The sequence below is a fragment of the Nematolebias whitei genome, chromosome 3 (assembly GCF_014905685.2).
Source record: "Nematolebias whitei isolate Nwh7 chromosome 3, NemWhi1, whole genome shotgun sequence".
Taxonomy (NCBI): domain Eukaryota; kingdom Metazoa; phylum Chordata; class Actinopteri; order Cyprinodontiformes; family Rivulidae; genus Nematolebias; species Nematolebias whitei.
This window is the reverse complement of record NC_056500.1, coordinates 46,353,285-46,360,129: the sequence shown is the minus strand read 5'-3', so window position 1 is coordinate 46,360,129 and position 6,845 is coordinate 46,353,285.

The window sequence follows — 6,845 nt, the reverse complement described above, 5'->3', positions numbered from 1 at the left end:
TTGGCTTCATCAGATGGTGATCTACAGCTTTTGCTGGAGCGGTTCGAGCCGAGTGCAACACGGCCGGGATGAAGATCAGTTCCTCCAAGTCCGAGGCCATGGTCTTGAGCCGGAAAAGGGTAGAGTGCCCTCTCCGGGTCAGGGAGGAGGTCCTGCCCCAAGTGGAGGAGTTCAAGTATCTTGGGGTCTTTTTCACGAATGAGGGAAAAATGAAGCGTGAGATCGATAGGCGGATAGGTGCAGCATCTGCAGTGAAGCGGGCGCTGTACATGTCTGTCGTGGTGAAGAGAGAGCGGAGTCAAAAGGCGAAGCTCTCAATTTACCGATCGATCTACGTTCCTACCCTCATCTATGGTCACAAGCTTTGGGTTGTGACTGAAAGAACGAGATCTCGGATACAAGCGGCCGAAATGAGTTTTCTCCGCAGGGTGTCTGGGCTCTCCCTTAGAGATAGGGTGAGAAGCTCGATCATCCGGGAGGGACTCATAGTAGAGCCGCTGCTTCTCCACGTCGAGAAGAGCCAGATGAGGTGGCTCGGACATCTGTTTAGGATGCCTCCTGGACGCCTCCCTGGTGAGGTGTTCCGGACATGTCTCACCGGGAGGAAACCCAGAGGAAGACCCAGGACACGCTAGAGGGACTATGTTTCTCGGCTGGCCTGGGAATGCCTCGGGATTCCCCCGGAGGAGCTGGACCAAGTGGCTGGGGAGAGGGCAGTCTGGGCCTCCCTACTTAGGCTGCTACCCCCGCGACCCGACCCCATATAAGCAGAAGAAAATGGATGGATGGATGGATAAGAGAGTGGGAGAAAGAGAGCACACTTAAAGAATGGATCCAACCTCTGGGAGATATGCCAAAAGCATTCTGTAGATTTTGCAAGTGTGAAATATGTGCTCACCACTTTGATTTAATTCAACATGCAAAAGAAGAGCAGAAGTGCAAAATAAAACTGTGCACCCTTCTCTTCCATGAGGCTAAAGAACATGGGTTTCACTGCCCCAAAATACAATGAGACGAAACAAAGAAATGAGCTAAAAACAGCCACCTATGTAGCCTGTCACACATCAGTCAGTGCTGTGGACCATCTTGGAGAACTCATTGGCTCCACTTCGACTGACAGTGAGATCAAAATACACCAAACACAATGCACTGCATTATAAATTATGCAATAGCCCCTTGCATGTTCAAAGACCTCATGAGTGATATTGGAGATGCTCAGTATTCTCTTGTAATTGATGAAAGCACAAATATCACATCTGTCAAGCAGCTGTGTTCGGTGATCCGATATTTCAGTGTTAAACAAAATAAAACATTGGTTATGTACTGTAACCCCAGATTCTATGAGTATAGGCACAGCCCTTTAAGGCTATCACTAATGGGTTTATCTCTATGTGCGCAGTACAGCACTGAAAACTTTAGTCCACACCCACCCACTGTGTGGCCCTCATCCCCGGTCCGTATAAATTACGGTGAGACCGGGTAATCGGCTCCCAAATAGCTTTTTTCTTCAGCCATTTCGGAACCAGTGAGGCCCAGAGCTTAAAGGGCTGCGCCTATACTCATAGAATCTGGGGTTACAGTACATAACCAACGTTCTATTTCGTTTAGGCTTCGCCCTTTAAGGCTAGTGGGTTAAAGGCGAAGCAGGATGTAGTCTATGCCTCACTGGGTCCACTCAGACACAACATGAAGCACCGGCTTGCACAAAAAAAATTTAATCACTCAGCCTTCTGTGAGCGTAATTACGCGCCATTCCTGACACAACCCTCACCATTTACCCGGGCTTGGGACTGGCACAAGAGATACACTGGCTTGTGCTCCCTAGCGGCTGGTTTAACTTTTGGTCTTTAGAGATTAAAAGTCCTAAATAAGTGACTTCTTAGTTAACAGGGATATTACAAATAACATTTGCTGAACAGTCTTTAATTGCTAATAATTCACTTTTTTTTTATTTAAGCATAAACCAGAGGCCTTGGAAAAGTCACTAATCACATCTGAGACAAGTGGGATCTGGTTTTCATTCCTTAAAAAATAGTGGTGTCAGCCAGCTGGCTGATTATAAGCGCTTTATTAGCTATGGTGATTCCTTGTACAGCACTACTGGAGATACGAGTTGTAAGAATTTGTAAACAAAGTAAGAATAAGTATGGTGAAATGGGACATCCTTGGTGAATACCATGTTTTAAATCAAATCTAGGAGTGGAGCCATTTGGCATTTTAATAGAACTAGTGCTACTGCAGGATAAGGTTTCAACAGCTTTACTTTTTTTCCCAAAACCAATTTTTTTTTTTAAAGAATAAAATATAAATTGTTGTTTTATTGTGTCAAAGGACTTATAAAAATTCAAGAAGAGAATATAACTATCATCAGGTACGAAATATGAGTAATCAAGTAGATCTAACACTAGTCTGATATTGTTAGAGATGTGTCTGTTTCTCATAAACCCTGACTGTGTCTCATCAATAATTGTATCCAGGACCTCCTTAATTCTAGTGTATGAGCAAGTATTTACGCCATAATCTTATAATCATTATTGAGTAGACATATAGGTCTCCAATTATCAATAAAAAGTAGGTCTTTGTTTGGTTTCAGAATGAGTGTTATAAGACCTTGAGTGAGGGTAGGAGGGAGAGTGTTATTCTTTATACTTTCTAGGAAGACCTGTAAGAGAAATGGAGCTACTGTATATGATTAGAGAATGATTGATAAAACTCTGCAGATAAACCGTCTGTGCCAGGAGATTTATTGGCCTTAAGTGCAGTAATGCACTTAAGGCCAATAAAAGAGATTTCATCCACTGTAAAAGGGCCATCACAACAGTCTTTATCATCCACGTCAATAGTTTTGAATATTGTTAAATGATATTGAAATCTCTTCCTTATATTTTGAGCTGTATAAATTAGAGTAAAATTTGGCACAAAAGGTTAAAATTTGTTTAGGATTGTTGGAGATGGTGTCATTAATGTTTAATTGATAAATAGTTAGATTTTGGTCTGTGTTTTTCAAGCCTGTAAAAGTAAGCAAAATTCTGCTCTCCCTCCTCTAGTCATCATTTCCTGGATTTAATTAAGGCGTCTTCAGCCTTTTGTTGATATAAGTTGTCCAATTTGTTTTGAAGTTCTATTAAATTTAACTTATCTTCCTCCAAGATTTCTTTTGGAGATTTCTGGTAAGAAGAGGTCATTTTTCTTATTACTTCTTCCTCTTCAGCTTTCCTCAGTTCAGAAAGTCGACTCCCATATTGTCTTAAGAATTTGCAAGTTTCAAATTTGAAAAATTCTCAATTGCTGCAGAAGGATCTCTCTTTGTAGGCCTTATTCCAATAATATATAATTAATTTATTTATATAAACATTAACCATTTCATGCTTTAGCAAGGAATTATTTAGTTTCCAGTAAGAACATTTGTAAGGTATATTATCAGGAGCGCAAATTTGGATACTTATGTGAATAGTTCTATGATGTGTAAGAGAGGTGGCATGTATACAACAACAATGCTGTCTTTATTAATATAGCTAGATACAAGCCATAAATCAATATGAGATTGTCTGGGTCCAGTTTCATTACTCCAGGTAAAGCTTTTGTCATCTTAGAGCATTACTGTGGTAGACAAATCCATCAGAAATGTGTTTTATACAGTTCAATACTGCCCTCTTATGGGTCCACAGAAAAAGGTTGGTCTGTGGAGCCATACAACACACACATTTCTTTGCACTCTTCAGCATTACAGTTGTATACAGACCCTTTACAAATAAATTGAATACCATGTCAAAGTTGTTTAACTTCCATAATTTCATTCAAAAAGTTAATCTTTAATAGATGATAGATACAGGGCCCACAATTTAAACAATTTCAAGTATTTGTTTATTTTTTTTACATAATTTGGGCTTCCAGCTCATGAAACCCACGAAAACAGGAATTCAAAAAAATGTGTATACTGTGAAGACATCAGCCCACACTGCTCGGTTTTTGCAGAAATAAAACTAAAGAAATTAGGATCACAACAAAATCAATCAAAATATGGTACTTTCAATACGATATGTCAATCTTTAATACTTGGTTGGGAATCTCTTTGCCTTAATCACTGCCTCAATGTGACGTGGCATTGAGGCAATCAGTCTGTGGCATTGACTGGGAGTTATGGAAGCCCAGATTTCCTTGATGCTTGCTGTCAGCTCTTCTTTGTTGTTGGGTCTGGTGCCCCTCATTTTCCTCTTGAGAATACCTCATAGATTCTCAAGTGGTTTAGGTCCAGAGAGTTGGCTGGCCAGTCAAGCACTGTGGCATTGGCATCAAACCAGGTTTTGGTGCTTCTGGCAGCATGGGCAGGGGCCAGGTCCTGCTGAAAGATGAAATCTGCATCTCCATACAGATCCTCAGCAGAAGGAATCATGAAATCCTCTAAAACGTTCTGGTAGACTGTTGCAGTGACCTTGGATTTAAGAAAGCAGAGTTTACCAACACCTGCACCGGACATTGCACCCAAATCATGACTGACTGTGGATATTTCACACTGGACCTCAAGCAGTATGGGTTCTGTTCCTCACCCTTTTTCCTCCAAACCCTTGGACCTTGATTTCCGAATGAAAGGCACACTTTACTTTCATCAGAAAAGAGGACCGAGGAACCCAACAGTTGTAGCCCATCTCCCAGATGCATCTGAATGGGGTGGTTTTTGAAGCTGTGACTCCCGCCTCATTCCACTCTTTCTGGATCTCTGCCAGATTCTGGAATCTTCTCTGTCTGATAATCCGCTGAAGCCCACGGTCATCTCTTTTGCTGGTGCATCTTCTCCTGCCACATTTTGCCCTTCCACTAGACTTTCCATTGATATGCTTGGACACAGCACTCTGTGAACAGCCAGCCTCCTTAGCTATGAACTTTTGTGGCTTACCCATCCTATGGAGGGTATCAATGATGATCTTCTGGCCAGTTATGTCTGCAGTTTTCCTCATATTGAACCAAACTGAGACAATTCTTCTTCTTCTTAATGGAGTTTTATGGCGGTTGGCAAACAACGGAAGGTGTGTATTACCGTCACCTACTGGTGTGGAGTGTGGATCAAAATGGCAATGTCTGTATGTTTATATTCTCACGTCTAATTTTGTGTTTCTAAAAAAATGTATAATGATTTGAATACTTTTACTTCTTATTTCCTTTTGTAATATATTTATTATACTAAATGTTTCTTTGATTTTTCCTTATTGTTCTATCATACGCCTTTTGTGATGTTCATATTTCTGACAGACCAAAATGGCATGTTCTATTGTTTCCTCTTGTCCACAGTGCTCACATTGTCCTGTATCATGTTTCTGAATCTTGTGTAGTGTGCTGTTAAGTCCGGTATGTCCAAATCTTAATCTGGTTATTAGTCTTTCTTCTCTTCTGTTCATCCCTCCTGTTCTCATTTCTCCCACTTGTCTCTGAATTCTGTAATACCATCTTCCTTTGTGCTCTCCTTCCCACTGTTTTTGCCATTTTTCCTTTAGTTTTTGTTTCACTATGGTTCTTGCTACTGATTTACTGATGGATATTGTAAAATTGATTTGATCTTTTGTTGCTGCTTTTGCTGCCCTGTCTGCTGCTTCATTCCCTCTGATCCCTATTTGTGCTGGTGTCCATAAAAATATCACTGTCAGTCCCATCATTTGTATTCTGAATAATGTTTGTTGTAGTTCTAGTAAAATGTCCTGTCGGATATCTGAATGACTATTTTGCAAACTGATGAGTGTTGAGCTTGAGTCTGAACAGATGATTGTTTTTAACGGTCTTGTGTCTTCTACCCACTGCACTGCCAACAGTACTGCCAACATCTCCCCTGTGTACACGGATACTTCATTTGTGATTCTTTTCCTTACTTCTATGTTGAATTCTGGTATTTTAAATATGACACTCCTACTTTCTCTGATGTTTTTGATGCATCTGTATAAATCTGTATATAGTTATAGTAGTTATTGATATGGTCCTGTACTGTATATGAGTTAAAAATAAATTTTCTGTCTTTTTTCTTGTCCATGAGTGTCAAGTCAACTGTTGCATTTGGAAGAAGCCATGGTGGTATTGTTGGTACTGGTACTACTGGGCTGATGTCTAAGTTGTCTATTTGCATTTCTTTTGTTTTCTGGTCTATTGTCCATCCAAAACATCTTGTCTCTTTCTTCTCCGTCTCCCAGCTTGGTTTTAAAATATCTAGTGTTGGGTGTTCCGGGTTATTTCCTTTAAGATTGATCCAGTAGTTTATTGCTAATTGTTCTCGTCTCATTGCTAACAGCATTTCTCCCATTTCTACTCCAAGTGCTGCTGCTGGGGTGGTTTTGAATGCTCCTGTACACAGTCTTAATGCTTGGTATTGTATTTTGTCCAGTTTCTCCAAATATGTTTTTGCTGCTGATCCATAAATTACACAACCATAATCTATATTTACCTGATAAGTCCTGTATAAATGTGTTTTAATGCCATTCAATCTGCACCCCATTCATTCCCAGCTAAACATCTCATAATGTTTATGATTTTTTTACATTTATCAATAATCTTTTGTATATGTACATTCCATATGATTTTCTCATCAAAATATATACCCAAATATTTTATACAATTAACTTGCTCTAGTTCTTGATTATATAATTTCAATTTAATCTCTTCTGTGACTCTTTTCTGTGTAAATATCATTACTTTTGTTTTATCTACTGAAAATTTGAATCCCCAATCATTTGCCCATTTCTCAATTTTTAATATAGCCTCTTGTATTTTCTTCACAGTGAATTTTATATTTTTCCCTCTTTTCCAAATGGTTCCATCATCTGCAAATAATGAACATCCCATTCCCTTCTCAATCTCTGTAAAAA